The sequence below is a fragment of the Anser anser genome, assembly GCF_964211835.1.
Source record: "Anser anser genome assembly, chromosome: 1".
NCBI classification, from domain to species: Eukaryota; Metazoa; Chordata; class Aves; order Anseriformes; family Anatidae; genus Anser; species Anser anser.
Genome location: NC_139720.1, coordinates 24,304,279 through 24,321,338, shown reverse-complemented (window position 1 = coordinate 24,321,338; position 17,060 = coordinate 24,304,279). Strand labels below are relative to the sequence as shown.

At 39.6% G+C, this 17,060-nt stretch overlaps 1 protein-coding gene across 12 annotated transcripts in view; it reads right to left on the bottom strand.

Annotated features, from left to right (window-relative positions):
- The window catches only part of CADPS2 (calcium dependent secretion activator 2), a 311,395-nt gene that overhangs the window by 275,424 nt on the left and 18,911 nt on the right, over positions 1-17,060 (bottom strand). Inside the window, exon 1 of one of the 12 annotated variants that reach the window (XM_083829294.1) lies at positions 15,623-15,854. The exons of the other annotated variants lie outside the window; for them this stretch is intronic. The gene's annotated coding sequence lies outside the window, so the exon portion shown is untranslated. Of the gene's footprint in view, positions 1-15,622; positions 15,855-17,060 lie in introns of those variants that run through there. 12 annotated transcript variants of the gene reach the window in all.

Genomic DNA, 17,060 nt, shown 5'->3' with positions numbered 1-17,060 from the left:
AACAGAATTGTGAAGCACCAATGCTTCAAATCTTCAGACAAAAGCAAGTGGAGAAATACTGTTAATATTGTCCTAACCTATACAGGAGCTAATCAATAAAAAGAATTAAAAAAAAAAAAAGAAAAGAAAAATGGGCAAGAAAGAAATGTTAATGAATGGAAAAATAAATAAATGAACTATTGTAACAGCCAAAGTTGTTTGTCTTTGCTAAGTTCGATTCACTGGTGACTATGAAATCCAAATGTGAATCAGATTCGGATCCTGCCACCATTTTTCCTTTGATGTGCAGAAAGGTGTGGAGATGCCTCCATACCTCCCATGCTGGATGATCACTTTGTATTTCAGAGCTAAAGTCTATTCAGAACTCAGCATGAAACCACACGTAAGCCTACAGCTTTCAACTGTAAAATGGGTGACTAACAGCTGCATCCCACAAGATAATATTATACAAAATCTTGAACAGTTCTGAAAGCATCAAAAAACATTGAAAAAAACTACAGCCTTTGTAGGAGCTGGGCTGTTTTGAGTAGAGATAAAATAACATTTATTACTTTTTCGGGGTTCCGCTTTAACTAGACATTCAAAGATTTTCAAGCAAGCCTACAATTTTCCATAAGTAAAAATTAAAAAGTGATGTTAAAATATCTTGATCCCCTCCCCCCCCCCAAGAATCTTAACATAGAAATTTATAGTTGCTTTCGTATTTCTCAACTTCTTGAATTGAAAGACTATGATCAAAGAGCTATCAGCATGAAGGCAATTCCAACTCATTTCTTCTTGTATAATCTAATATTTAGAGTACTTATCCATTTACTTATATTCTTCCATTTAATATTAGAGAACTAAATTTTACTAGCTGTAACTCCAATATATTAGTGTTTACATCACTCTCAACTACCTGGTAGCACAAATGATTTTACAAATGTTTTATGAAAATAAAAAGCTGGGCCTTTTAGCCAATTAAAAAAAAAAAAAGTACTTGCAATTCCATCTAAAAGATCCACAAGAAATTAAGACATTTCAAAGCATTTTTGCCTTTCAAAAATTTAAAAGCATCATATGTGCAATTTCAAACACAAATAATTCTCTTTTTGATACCAGTACCAACAAGGTCTCTTGTATTCCACTCTATTTCTGCTCACTCTACCTGAAGTACCAAAAACATTCACATGTGCAACAACAACAAAAAGTTCATGATCTGCTCACTCGCATAAGATTCCCCAAGATTAGAGGATATAGTGTGTGGATATCTCCACCCCTCCTGCTTCCCCCCCCCTTTTTTTTTTGCCTGCTCTTTTACCCACTACAACTCCCCCAAAACCACATATTTCAAAGGAAAGTTCCCATAGTGCATGTTAGGATCATGGGGTTGGTTTGTTCTCTTTTTTTGTACTAAGACTGTAGACGCTGGTATTGCAGGACCTTTAGTAATTGGCTCTTGGCATTCCACCCCTACCCCAATCTGAATTTGTATAGATAATACAGTATTTTAAGTAATCAGACATACTCCCTGCCATTTCATGCATACAGAAATACATATACTACACATGTAAAAACCATTTGTACTGTTGAGCTGACTACAAATGCACATAAGGCAATATGGCCCCTCCTTGGCTCATTCACACAAAATGCATTTGAGAAAATGACCATTTATTTCTAATCTATGTCTTAACATAATGAAATGCAAAGGCGGTAAAGGAAGGGCAAAACAAGCAATTTGCTAAATATTATCTTGCTTAAACATTACATTCTATATGCATATATATTTAGTCTCACAGACCACCGCTTTTTCTTTTATAGACGAGGAAGTACGAAGGTCAATTATCCTTTAAAACTCTTTAGTGCCAGTAGAGAAAATTTCTGGTTTGAACTTCAGGGTATGCAATAGATGCACTAAGGAAGAAGAGCGGATGGAAGGAACAGCACAGCATTATCAATTTTCTTTCCCTCATCCGTATCTCAGTAGTAAGCAGTTATAAAGCACTTTCCTCCAAGATAATCGTTCAGGGCTAGCTAATTATGTCTTTTTCAGCATTTCTTTATACTCTACTTGTGCAAAAGACCAAAGTCCTAGCTTGCATTTAAATGCAAATTACTGAAGATAAGCCAAATAGTCAGATTTTTTTTTCTAGAAGAAAATCCATTTCCTAAGGAAAGAGAACTACAAAAAAAAACAGTGAAAGTATTAAGAAGCAAAGGACGATTCACTTTGTTTTTAAACAAACAGAACCCGCCTAATTCTGATTTATGTAGTAGCTCATATCCTGACAAGAACTTGTGATTCCAATTCATCAGTTAATTACAAAGTAATTTGTCTGCTGTGCCAGGAAGTCCTTAGTCTTACAGCTCAAAACCTTCTAATGACAATTTTCTTCCACAGATTCAGGAGCATATGTTAAGTCGAGACACAGATTTCTAAATTTAAAAAGTTTAGGAGAGCTTTCAGGCATTCAAATACACAACCTACATCCTAGGAATTTTCTAGGCTGTCTTTTAATTGAAGGTAGAAAGTAAGAGGAAAAATACAAAATCTTAAGGCAAAACTGGACAATGAAGGAACTCATTTAAATTCACAGGTAGAAAGCCCCTGACCTTCCCAGGTAGTACCAAGTAATTAACAGGGAAAGGAAATGGCAACACGTGATTAAATTAGTGACTTTATGTATGTTGCTAGGGTTTGTTTTTTGTTGTTTTGTTTTTAAGATTGCAGAAGGATTTCAATAGTTCTGTGATGATTTTAGGAAAAAAAAATCACTACAGAGGAAATGCACCTGCAGAAATGTATCACAAGCTAGGAAATCCTATTAATGATTTTCATCAGTATATACTGACTGAGTTTCTACTACAAGAAGTCCAAACGACTCTGCAAACCTAAGCCTTTTCACACATTACAACTGCTGTCCAGAAAGCCAGTTACATAAAATTTAACTGAGTAATGACAGTGTGTGTTGTAATGCTCCCCTTTGCTCCTTCAAAAGCACAACCCCAAATATACAGCCAGTATCACAGGTATAACCCATTTAATCTGAGATATCCTTGCGTATATATTTGTCTACATTTGAACTAGCCAGCTTAGGCCCCTTTCACTCAGTGGAGACAAACAGGCATAGCACAATCTGCTCATCCTAACGCAGACAACTACAGCTTAGCCAAATTGCAGCCCAGAAATGCCTGGTTTTCCTATACTGGTGATGGAAAGTGACCTAGAGTACATGTCCAGCCAGACATCTCCATTTGGTAGGATGAATTCCACTCGTTCTACCATATAGGGTTCAATTCTCCTAGCCCTGCCACAACTACTCATTAAAAAGTGAGAAAATAAAACAAGATAAATCCATTATTTTAAAACAAAATGTAATTTGTACATAAAAATCATCCACCAGCTCACAGTCAGAAATGTACTGAGATATTTAAAGTAATTTAAAATGACCATACTGTAGATACTAAACAAAATCTCTCCCAAATCCCAAAATAGGCTCTTCCCTTATGCTTAAAGAAAGGTCCAGCTGAAATTGCTGCTTCTAACAAGTGATTTGTAGTATCATTTGCAACTATAAGCAATAATAGGAATATGATTCTACTCACTTTAGAAAGGCAAAAAAAATGTATTTTGGTTAAAATGGATTGACATTTTCAACTTAAAATCAAGTTGGTCTGTTACATGTATTTGGATGTTGCTCAGTTTTCAGCTCTAGGTTACTAGTGCATTTCTAATTGCATTTCTTTGGCTGATTCTTCTGGAAGTTTTCCCTTGTTTTATAGATGAAGCCTTCTCACAGATATTTTTTCCCTTGTTTCATATTTCAAGTGATCAGCTACACTAGAAAAGCCTAGTTGTTTTCAACAGCAAGAGGAACAACGTAAACGCACATGGAAAATATCGTGCACGTATGCACTGCAGTACTTCAACTAAGGTCTGAGAACTGACAAACGCCATCACTCTGAACTTGTCCTCCCTTCTCCTCCTTTACCCCAGCCTTTATTGCTGAGCACGACACCATAAGGTAGGGGATATCCCTTTGGCCAGTTTGGGCCAGCTGTCCTGGCTGTGTCCCCTCCCAGCTCCTGCTGCACCCCCAGCCTCCTCACTGGCAGGGCAGCACGAGGAGCTGAAAAGTCCTTGGCTCCGTGTAAGCACTGCTCTGCAACGACTAAAACATCAATGTGTTATCAGCATTACTTTCATCAAAATCCAAAACACAGCACCATACAAGCTTCTACAAAGAAAATAAACTGTATCCCAGCCAAAACCATGTCAAGAAAAAGTTTGATTTGCTGAAGGATCTTAAGGGTTGTGGGATTGGGTTTTCCGTTTGTTTGGTTTTGTGTGTAAACCCAAGTTGTAAACAATGAATAACAAAGGAAGTTATAATAATAAATCTTCTGATTCCTTTTGTTTCAAAGCAGGATTTCCACAGAGACCTACAAGAGTGTTAGGGTAAGCTGCTAAGAAAAGTTGATAAAACTGAATTTATAGCAATATTACTGGTACTTCTATATAGCCTAGTACTAGCACTATACTAGTACTATATAGCCTTTCTTTCCAACACATCAAGTTTCAAAGTTACATGCTCTGTCCAAAAAACCCTGTAAAGCATTAGTACCATTCCTTGTCAACGTATCAGCCTGATTTTAATCAGCCATCAAAGGAATTTAATTCCTCCTTTTTGCAGGAAAGTATAAAAATGAATGCAAACATGAACAGAATCAGGCTCATGTGCCAACCTTTCTGTGTGCTTAAAAACCGGACTATAGGATACACCCAGCTGGCTTTGGCGAGAATTGTGGGGGAAAAAAAAGTGCCTTGAAATACCAAAAAATAACTTAATTGGTGACGATCCCATGACACAGCACGTAGGACTTCATGTTGCCTGGACCCTTGCACAGGTAACACGGAGGCTAGCTCTCCAGGCAGCAGCACCATGCTTCTCCGATACCCCCACAGCTCAGACACTGAGCTCTCCCCTATCCACAGCGGCCCCAGTAACCAGCTTGTACTTTGCGATTCATCCTCAGTGCTAACCCAAAATGAAGCACTACCTCAAGAGCATCAGGTGGAGTTAAGAACAGAAAAAGAAGGAACTTCTGCTGTGCAGTAAAGCACCAAAAAGCTCAGCTTTTGCTAAGAGGTCTGGTCCCCTGTTCTTCCTTCCCAGACACATTAAAAGCTAGGAGGGATGAAAGTCAACCTCTGAAAGGGGTACAGGGTCACCTTTAGCGACAAGTTGCTGCAGTGCAGCTCTCATTTCCCCTCATAAAACCAAAGCTGCAATGGACAGAAACCTTTATATTCATGTTTTTCTTTGTTTCCTTCAGATAATAGATAAAACACAAGTGAGGGAAAAAGAAAAGAGGTAACGTCCCAAGACACCCCTGACTACAATAGTTTTGTCTGGTTCCACTGCCAGAATTACATCCAAATCAGGTAAGAATACTTGTGGCACAGACACTGCAATATAAAAAGCCACCAGCATCCTACAGGAGCGGTGCCTGCTCTGTACCCTACAGGTCCAGCCCCACAGGTAAGAAGGCCAAGTTTGACTCACGCTCCCTCACCCTTTTTAATATTAAAGAAGAATCATGAAAGACAGCAATAATCACCTTGAAACAAAGGGGTTTAAGTGACTATATTTAAACAGAAAACCTTTTCTCCCTCCAAGCTTTCATTGGTACAGAGAATAAAAATGAAATCTCTGTAAGGTCTACTGTTTTCTCCTCCTGCATTATTGATACTGATTATTTTGTTTGTTTAAATAAAAGGCAATATGAGGAAGAACTGTGCAGTACTTGACTGAACGCTACCCTTTCTCTGGCTGCCATAGCAGATAAATAAAAACGAACATAATACCCAGTCAACCTAGACCTAAGAAAAGAAAAAACAAGAAGTTAATTACGTTTTTTCAAATAAGAAAAAGGGAAGGAAGATGGATTTAAATGTTATCAGAAGAAAATAATGAAGATTATTATTCTACCAGAAAATGCCCCAAATGGATAAAGAACAAAAAAATGCAAGTAAATAAGCAACAGCGCTGTTGTGTAAATGGGCAGTTCATAATAGATCTCGCTCTTCTTAGGCATGATTAAGCATACTTATATAGATGTTTTGCTACAGTAAGCAAGGCAGACAGACTATATAGGAGATTTTTAATCAGATCACAGAGCAGAATTTCAAACAATTTTTTAGGCTGAATCTCAATATATAACACATAATTGCATTCAGTGATTCTCTCCCCTTCCTCCCCTAGACCAAGCCACTTCCAACCATGCCCACAGCTGTGGTCAAGGACAAGCGCACCACTATGCCCATGTCACAAACATGGCACTTCTCTTCTCAGGAAAGCTTCAATACCCTCTGTACACTGAAAGAAGATTTCAGAGCACAGCAGAAGAATGTTCCCCGTGTCCAGAGAAGACATTTTGCCACCTACATAAACACAACCCCTGGTTTTGGACAAGCTGTTGTACTGTGGGTGCGTGCCCCGGTGCTGCCGGGCTCCTCTGTGAGGAGAGGCCGGGCCTGCCCCATGCTAGCTCCAGCAGCCTTGCCACAGCAGACAAGATAAGTGGTACCTCAGGGAAAATGTATGTAAGAAACGTTAAAAAACACTACACAGGCAGTGAGGAATAAGAAAAAAAAAAAGTGTGAGAAAAAAAAAAACTGTGAGCACCAAGGTGAGAGAAGGAGGGGGAGAAAGTGCTCCAGGCGCTGGAGAAGGGATTCCCCTGAAGCCTGTGGAGCAGACCACGCTGGAGCAGGTCTATTCTGAAGGCTCTTAGTTCCTGGGAAGGACCGCGGTGGAGCAAGGGAAAAGTAGGAGGAAGGACTGGCAGAAACAAACTGTTATGACAGACCACAGCCCCCATTCCCCATCCCCCTGCACTGCTTGGGCGTGGGGCTTAAGGAGTTGGGAATGGAGGAGTGAAGTTGAGCCTGGGGCACAAAAGAGAGAGGGGGGTGTAGGAGGGAAAATGCCCTAATTTTTGTCTGTCTCTTACCATCCATCCAACTCTATTTTAATTGGCAATTAAACAAACTAATTTTACCTAAGTCAAGTTTGTTTTGCCCATGCTGGTAACTGGTAAGCAATCTCCTTGTCTTTATCTTGACTCATGAGCGTTTCCATCTTATTTTCTCCCTGTGCTATTATGCAGAAGGAGTGAGCAGGCGGCGGGGTGGGCGTCTGGCAGCCAGACGAGGTCAGCCCACTGCAACTGTAAGACTCTTAGTTTCCCTCTACTCAAAGGATTTTCCAGCTGGGTACCCAGAAATGCTCTAGAAGCTAGAGCCTCCCTCTGCAGCCAAAACACTGAGTGCCAGCCTGCCCTCTGACACAGCTAATGTAAGCTGAAAGGGAAAAATCCAAATGGAAAATGTGCCTTTTGGGTGCTTTTTGGTCTGTCTTTCCCTTCTCTCTCGAATCAGTGACACCACCCTCCCTAACTCAAAGACTGTCCTTGATACCAGGTACTATAAGATGGCAAACCAGCAGGTGATGAGACAAATGAAGAAGGAAAGTGAGGTGGAAGCTTGGGAGATGTCAACTGGAGCAAACAGGGAACAAAAGGTGGGGTGGGTTGCATAACAAGGCTGGGATAACAGGACGTGGAGGTAGAACAGGGAGGTTGAAAAGGGACAAGGCAAGGAGATGAGACCGGCAGGAGAGCTCCATTACATCATGAACCCAGGTAGGCAAGCAAAAATTAGTCTGGAAAACGAGCAAGAAGTGGGGCAGAAGAAAACCAACAGGTCAATTTGGTGAAGTAATGAGGGCTGCATGTGGCATATGCTACCCTATGGCATATGCTTCACTGTGCACAGGAAGAGCCACAAGCAATGACAGAGTAAGAAGAAGCTGCCTGCCTGCTACCTACCCTAGCCCCTGCTCCCTGGCAACAAATTCCTCTTTTCCAGCCACATGAGCAGTGACGGTGTTTCGCACAGCTCTTATAACTCTTACATCCCCTCTGACAAGGAGTGAATGGACAGGAGAACAGAGGGCTGCCCACCGGGTACCCTGAGGGGCAGGAAGAGGTGCCCAGCGCAGGAACAGCCTGACAGCACCAAGGTTTGGCCACTGCATGAGGCTTCTCCCACCAGTGCTTTCTGCTGCGGGGTGGCTGCAGCGCAAGGTGCAACAAGATCCCAGCATGGTGCTGCACAGTGGGCTCCAGCAGCACAGGTGCAGCAGGGTTGTGTGGGGAACATCAGGGTTCAACGGGCAGCAAGCCCCCAAGGTCCAGCCTGGAAGAAGTAATGTAATTAAAAAAAAAAATCCAGTTAAAATGTGAAATTCCCAGCTGGGGAACGGAGGAAATCAAACCCACACCTACACATCGTTAGAGTCCTTCACCACTTCCTCAACAGACAAAAAGAACATTAGACTATCAAGTTAACAGGTGATCATCTAGAAATAATCACTACAGTTGCACTGAACCAGATGATACGGAAATACCAATAGTCTGAAGGAAATAAATTCACAATCATTTTATAATGAATGCAAACTTGCAGCAGGTTTGAAATGTCTCCCTTTGCCATCTGTAATTCTGTATTAATTAATATTAAATCTTTCCCAGTACATCACTGCAAAGTTACTTTATAAAAATCTTAAACTGCTTATCATAAATTATGCAATTCAACAAACATAATGGGAAATGTTCCTGCACTGAAAATTGTTTGCTTAAAAAAAGTAAATAAATCCTTTATACCCTCTAATAAGTCAAGTAAATCTAATGATTCATGTAAAAATATGAATACAATCCATAACATGGATTATGTGGGATCTTTTAATGATACATTAAATGTAATCTTTTCTTCAGTTTCTGCTTTCTTCCCTTTTTCCTTTAAGGAGGCTTTCAGACTCTGTAGAAGGGTATTGATGAAGGACATTGGGTAGGTGACCTCTGAGATATCAAGTAATCTGATTATTTGTGACTTTGGTTGACATTATATACTAACCACTATTTGCACTTTGGCCTTTGAGCAGCTATGCTCACTCTGAAACTGTTTCTCAAAAATACATCATTTCTCATTCCCTACATTTTTACCTCTTTTTTTTTTTTTTAAATGGAGTCCTCTACAGATGAAGAACTACATGGGAAAAAAAAGGGAAAAAAAAGCAGTAAATTAAGTAACTACACAAAAACTGCCTTTCTGGCAACAGAGCTGCTGTGCTATCCAACTGAAAAGACTACAACACCAAAAAGCTTCAGCTTCTTAATATCTTTTTAAACAAGCTTACTGTGCTTTAAAATCGTTTATTTTGCCCTGTAGTCATACAAAGGAAAAACAGAGGTCAAGACAGCAAGAAAAAGAGGAAAGTGCTTAAAATGAAGAGATTCAGGTTTAGCAGTCCCTTCACCAATTTGCTGAAAGACACAGGTGACAAGATTTTTGGCCTTTGAACAGCTACCTAAATAAAAGCTTCCCCATTTTCTGCTGTGCCCATACAAGCCTCACCCTGCACCCCTTCCCAATACCCTTTTCCAGTCTCTTAGCTCTACACTACTCCAGGTAGAGTAGAAACTCTCTCCACAAGTTGTGTGCCAGGTTTCCCAAGACCACAGTTAAGGTCACCAAACACACCTTTCCTAACTTCTAAGGCATTTCCCAGACTTTAGCCATATGGCTACGTCTGCCAGCAATGTTGCCTTCTTAGCTACAAGCTTTCATAAAGCTTCTCAGCTGTTTTTTCCACTGGCATTCAAATCTGCTGTGAGCCTAGACTCCAACGCACATTAATACCTCTATTACCAAATACAGAGTTCATTACAGTGACAATTTTGCTCCTGTGCTTTAAGTCATGTTAGCTTTCTACACAGTCTGAAGTGCTGTAGACCACTGTATTACAAGTAGCAATTCTTTGAAAGACTGCATCTTCACAATACTTTTGTTTATCCCTCTGAAACAACTTATTCTTTTCCATTCCTCACCTAACTGAACTCTGATAGCAAAGACTTTGCACAGCAGACTACTAGGCAGCACATCAAAAGCATCTCTACCCCTAAGAGACAAGTAGCAACACTGATGGGAGAGCTCTTAAAAATTCTCAAGTACCAGATCTTAGAAGGACGTTACGCTTGAACACGAGTTTTGCAGCAAATGAAAAGAGAAATCAATAGAAATGCTACATTATGCCATTCCGTGCTTGTTCCCACCTTATAAGAGCCTCCTGTAAGTAATTGCACCCCTGTGCTGAAGACAGACTTGCTATCAGCCAGAGTTCAAGTGAATGGAGCTGTAATACAGTCTTGCCATAGATAAAGTCTGATTTCACATCTGTAAAAACCCACAGGATCCTGGAGAACTGGAGGCACGCCCCATCCCCAAGCATCAGGCTGTGGACATGCCCTGGCAGTGTCACTGCTGCACTCTATACTCCAGCTAAACTGAAGCCAACAAAAGGCTCCATAAAAACTAGACATGGAGAGACATGAAACCTAGTGTCAAAATGACTCTTCCCCACAGTCAATGCAATTTAGAAGAAATTACTGTACAAAAAGATTTTTTTCCAACCAAGATCTGTAAATAATGTTAGAGTTCTGTTTGGTTTTGTTTTTTTTTTTTTTAAACAAAAAGCTACATGAAGGTCTATGAAAATGGCTTAAAACTTCAGGAACATAGGCATTTGAGATCTGACTTTTCAATTCTTCAGGAAAGAAAACATTTTACACTATGGCTCCAAGCTTGTCAAGCTGACTGACTTACAACAGGAGTGGTAGGTAGTAAAGAGAGAAACACAATAATTAAAGAAAAAAATAAGCTGCATAATTTAAATTACAAAAGCCACATGACCTCAGCTACACATTTATAGAGATTCTGCAATAGAAGACAGGTTTCTATGAACACAGGAATAAGTACATTAAGAAGTTGACAAGGAAAAAAAAAAAAAAAGCATTTCTGACCAGAAATTCCAGCAGAAAGGGTCCTACCTATTACAGCATCCCATGGATGATACAAGTGAACATAAATCCAGAGTAGAGGAAAAAAGAATTGAAAAGGCTTGCAAGCTCCACAAAAGCAAAAAGATAACAGACCAGAACTGATCATGGAAGGAACTGGATACAGCAAAATAACACGGCTTTTGTAGAGTACAAAGTAAAAAGTTAAATTCCATCATCTTTTGGATCTTGTGGACCCTGTTCTCTAAACGCAGCACATTATTTAGTTTTTTGTTGGTCTTGTGTTTTTGTGTGGGTTTTTTTGTTTGTTTGTTTTTAATTTTCATCTTTTTCAGTTACTTCAGCTACATTAATTAACTCACTTTTACAGATGACTTTCTCATAACATTTCAAGACTCCTGGTAATTCAACCTGGCTTCATGAGCTAGCCAGCTGAAAACAAAACAAAAATTATCAAAAATGAGTAAGGTTTTAATGCCAAGTCTGCTCTAAAGCTATTGAAATACGGAAATCCCACCTCACAATCTTTCCTGATATTTGAATTCATTATAATCCTCCTGTTTGTTTCTTTGAACGAAACACTGATTCCCAAAGGTATCATATCTGATGTGTAAGAAGCCAAAGCTTGCAAGGAAGCAAAGCATTCTCATAAAGGCATTATGTCATCCTTTGAAATAAAAACTTGAAACTTCCAAGTTTAATTTTCAAAAGCCCACATCCCAAGAAAGTTTGCTTTTAAAAACTGCAAAAAGGAAGTAGAGCTTCTGTTCTTATTTTAAAGACAAACATACCAAAGCACATTGTAAGGCAATACAAGCCATAGCATGGAGTTATTATAAAGGGTTTCAGAGGCAGCGAACTACCCTAAAAAGATTTTCTCTCAGGAGAATGACTGAAAATAAGATTAATACCCTTGAGAAAGAGAAAGCAAACACATGAAGAATGAGATTCTGTTTTTCAAAAGAATGAATTCACGTAGGTAGAACAAGCAGTATGGTCTCCTAAAATTCAATTTTATAATGTTGAGAACTGGGCAGACTGATATTTATTGCTGAAGACTGAACAGCACCACTGTGATAGCCACTTTTCTACAGACAGAAGATTTTAGGGAGAAGTATCTTTTCCAGGACCACTTGATCAAGCAGGAGAAAAAAAAAAAAAAGGAACCAGGAAACTCATTGTGAGAGAATACTTCTTCCTACAAAACATTATTTTTGAAGCTCTAAAAAACAGGAGCAGGAAGGCAATCAACATCAAATGAACAAACAGCAACAACAAAAGGTATCACACAAAAAAACACTAGGCTAATTACTATAAAGTAAGGCCCTTTTTCAGCAGAAAATATACACAATTCAGACGCTGTTTACCTAAAACTAAGCTCAAACAATTATTTATAAAAATTTTACAAGTATTTCACTGAAGTTCAATATATTTTGATATCACAGTAAAAACAACACAACTGCTCTTTTCTTCAAATAGAACACAGCAAGTTATTAAGAGATATATATAAGGGGGGAAGGTAAAAAAAAAACCTTAAGTGGGACAGCTAACCATCAACATTAAACACAAACAAGCTACAAAATAAATATATTGGTGCTTAATCAAATAAAGATATTTTCTAATTCCAACTATTTTCTTATTTGTATTAAAGCAAGTGCGCTTGGCCAACTGACAGAGCATTCATCTTTATTAGTCGAGTGAGTGTATTGAAGTAGTCTCGGTTTTAGATAGCACTCTACACCATCAAACTTAAGGCCTTACAGTATTTCTTGATCCCAGAGGATCCCAGCCCACCAACTGAGAAACCCTTGTCTACAGCAATGCCCTACAGCAACACTGATGCAAGCTTGGAAATGAAGATACAAGTTCAGAGAGAGAGAAGGATCCAGCTTAGGTCAGAAACTTTTAAATCCCACTACCTGGCCAAAATTACACGGGTTGCTTCATCCTGGTGCTTGTCCCAGTAAATATGGGGATATTGTCACCCATATTCCCCCCAGAGTCCCTGTCCCTGGGGGTGTTCAAGGCAAGGTTGGACCCGGCACTTAGGGACATGGTTTAGTGGGTGACATTGGTGGTAGGGTGATGGTTGGACCTGATGATCTTGGAGGCCTTTTCCAACCTTAATGACTTTATGATCTTTTTGGGAAATTATGTTTGTTTTCCCAAGAAAAAGCAGAGGTATCTCAGTGCAGCCCCCCTCCATTTTTAGACATAATACATACAAGCAAAATAATCTCTTATGAGTCCTAATCATTTTGCAGTTGATGAACTCTAGTCTTGAAGAAAGATTCCATGAAGAATACAAGATGGTAAAAATGCTATAGTACAGCAAAATGAAGACCCAAGTGTATATTGTTACCAGTCTGGCAATGTTTCAGGATGCAGGAGGTATTTCCTTCTGAAGGAGTCACACAGATTCCTCACCATGCCCTGGGTCACAGCCATCACATGCCAGCTAAGCTCTCCCTGCTGGCCACAGACCCATGCAGCTATGTCCCACATACACTGCCCACAGCTGCTGAACTCATCATCAAATATTCCTTTCTAGACGTATGAAAGAAATCTTTCTTTTGCCAAGAGAGTGGTCAAACCACAGAGCAGATATCCAGAGAGGTCACCAAGCCTTGGAGGTGTTCAGCATTCCCCCCTTCTTCCCCAGATACTCAGTGGAGCTCTTACCTCCAGTCAACACAGCCACATGGGCAAGTCACCTCACTCCAGAGCAGACACCTTACAAATGGCCCAAACGAGTCGATGGCCTCATGAACAAACTGACTCACAGCAGCCTCTGCTCACCAAATCACCACTAAGTAAACGAGAGCCCAGGCAAGTGTGCCCAAATGTATGTTTTAGTGAATCACTCCTCCCAAAGCTCTCCTTCTTATGTGAGCAGACCAATCTCTCCAGCTAAACAAAAACATTACAACTGGATAACTCATTTTCTTAATCACTGGTTACATCCATGACAGTTCCTGCCACTTCAACGGTACAGTTTTTGAGAAGTAATAAAGCCTCTTCATGTATCAAGTAAGAGAAATAATCCTACTGTATTGATTGTAATTTGTAGTAAGTAGGCATATTCCCTGCAAATTTTCTGTCCTCTTATTTGTAAAACATATGAAAGATTGTTGCAGCACAGGGTAGCATAAGGAACACAGGCTAATTTGTAGCATGAAGGACAATTATTGCACAGACACTAGAAAGGTTGACATGAAAATTTGCATCTCTCAGTTTCCATCTTGCTGCAGCATCACATCAAGGCTGCAAGATACTCTGAAAGGGGAGCATTTCATTACTCAAAATACCAGATGTTTCTGGCATCATGATAAGACAGCAGCATGCTCGCAACATCTACAATAATCTAGTATTTGTAGAAAAAACACATTTAAGGAGAGTGATATTTAAGGATCAACGCCTCTCTCACCTTAGAAAATTTGTTCTATGTAAGCCAAAATTGTTTTTTTTTTTTTTTCGTAACTCACAGATTATTTAATCATAAACCATATCAAACAATGGGAAAAAAAATGAGCCCAAGATCCTGTGAGCCTTCTTTAAAGAACATCTTTTGACAAGGGCATTTCTTCCTCTTACTTAGATTCCATCTCTAACAACTTCCTGACCTATGGAGTAACACATAACCAGTCTGAATTCCAAACCTCTAACAACCAGGTCCAGGACTTCCCAGGCACTTTCAGCACATTTAGCCACACCACACTGCTCCTACGAACAACTGCTACAAAAATAATCTGAAAAATGATTGCTATCTTGCTTATATAGACATAATACAATGAAGGCCTAGAGTCACATGCTAAAGAACAAATTCACACCCTCCATGAGCCATCTGGTTTAAAGCCAAGTATTTTTCTCCTCCACCCACAAGTCTTGTATAAACATAAGAATAGCACAGTTCCTCTTTCAAGAGGAACACACCTAGAAAAAAAGTCAACAATTCCCTCTCAGCCAGTTTCATGAACACGTTTTATGAGAATAAATTTGCAGCCTGTCCATTTCTGACAGCAGTCAGAAAGAATACCTGTTTCTTGACAGGCTGAAAGAAAGAATAATAATAAAAAAAAGGTATTTTAGAATCTGGCTGTGGGCTGCTATTGCCACATGCCTACTTTTCAGTGCAGTAGTTCCCATTCACAGCAGTATGGCTTCACTCAAATGACACTGAAGTCCTTTCATTATTTCCAGGTTATCCCACTGTTCTCATGTCACAGCCCAATTAGTAACTGCTCAGCTGTGTATTAGCTCAACAGGCTTTTTAAAGTGAAATAAAGACAGTTTTGAATCAGACAACCAATGTCTGATATCAGTGTTTAAAATCCAAGTCTTTCAGGTGCTTGTCCTTCTCTAATACTGCATTTTAGCTTTACAGCCACACACTGAGGTTCCCATCCTCCAACTGTTTTGTAACTCCCACTAAATTGGCTAAATAGGTATCCCCAAAGCAGAAGGAGAGGAAAAAAAAAAGACACTTTTTTTAAAAACCGTGTTTGACCTTCACAGGCACCATTGTCATAACAGGTAAGACATATTCAATTCATTTGGAGGGGGGTAAATACATAGATTAGTAGTATGCATTATACTAGCCAGACAAATGCATAATGAGTTCTGCACAGCTATGACCAAAAATCTATTTGACAATTTTCCTCTGCTCACCCTTCTCAAACTTTCTCCTGTGTCAAAACATTCAAGCAAGACTGTCTGTTAGTACCTTTCAGGGAAAATCCAGACTGCTTTTCCTCCAGAACAAATTGCTCACCCTTTCATCCAGCTGCCTTTACACCACGTACCGACTCCTCTGTTAATGCTCAGCCTGCTCCTTATTCAGTCACCCCAAAGGGGAAACCTGCAGGCTCTGGTTTCACGCCTGGCATTTTCCCCTAAGCAACTTGTGGAAGCAGGAGAAAAACTTCAGTCTCAAAAGGGCTTTTTGCCTGCAGAGCAACCAGACCAGCAGTTTCACCAACTAACAACTTCCTAGTAAAGGATAACTGACCGTCTAGCCAAAACTGAAGAAGCTCCAACCTTTCCCAGTGACATTACTCTTCTCTTATAATGACAGTTTAGAAAGTACATCGTACATTTTCCTGAAATTAGAGACAACTACTGTATCATCCCCTTGCATACGGTTCCAAAACGTCTATTTTCCATTACTACTAATTATCACATGCCAGCCGTTTTTACAATTGCTGTTTTCCCCACCTCTATTTAGTTGATACACACCTTTTAAAGAATCTCACAGAATTGCTTAACACTCAAAATTTTCTTATTTGCATCAATCACAACACTGAAGTGGTCAGACACATTTCTGCCCTGCTTCAGATTAAGCCATTTTAGCTCCGTGATCTGTCTAGTTTCTTCAGAAGGCATAAGATCCTTATGATAGACTGCAGGTAATTTGCCTGAAATAAAAATTTTGTTCTGAAATTGGACCAAAAAGTTAAAGGGCCTTAAAACATATTTTGCTATCAATTGAAAGTGTGGATAGTCTAGTCTTGAATCCTTTTTTGTTTTGTTTTATTTTTTTAAAGGTAGGAAAGAGCTTAGAAAAATAAGATAAATTCCTTTAGTCCTAAGTTTCTCTCTAATATTCTCATCCTACAGCCTTGCTGAGAGCAACAGACTGGACAGATCCTCCCAGTACATGCAGCAGAGCAAGCAGAAGGCTCCTGTCCGAGAAATGTGCTTCACACCAAGGGACATCACCGAGAGCAAACTAGACAGGCAAAAGCCTTCAAAGTGCGTTAACCAAAGGAAAAAGGCTCAGGAAGCATCTGACATATCTATCCCATGGCAAAAATTATTAGCAAATACATGAAAACACCATGAGATGAAAGTGGTAAGAGACAGTTTACTCCTCCTGCAGGATTTGTTTCGGGGGTTGGGGGAGGTAGTCTTTTGAAGACAAGTTACCCAAAGTTTTATCCAGCAGCTCCTGCAAGTTATTTGCTGCCAGATTTGCTATTCCTCAATGATAGCAAGCACAGCTGAGAAGGCTTTCCTCTCGGAAACCAATTATCAAAATTATAATATTCAGATTACATTATCTCAATTATTTCATTAAAAACCAGGAGTGAGGATGGGAGTTACACTGCTACAAAGCATAACATGAAAGATTGCAGCTGCATCCCATAATCTCATTTAGTTTC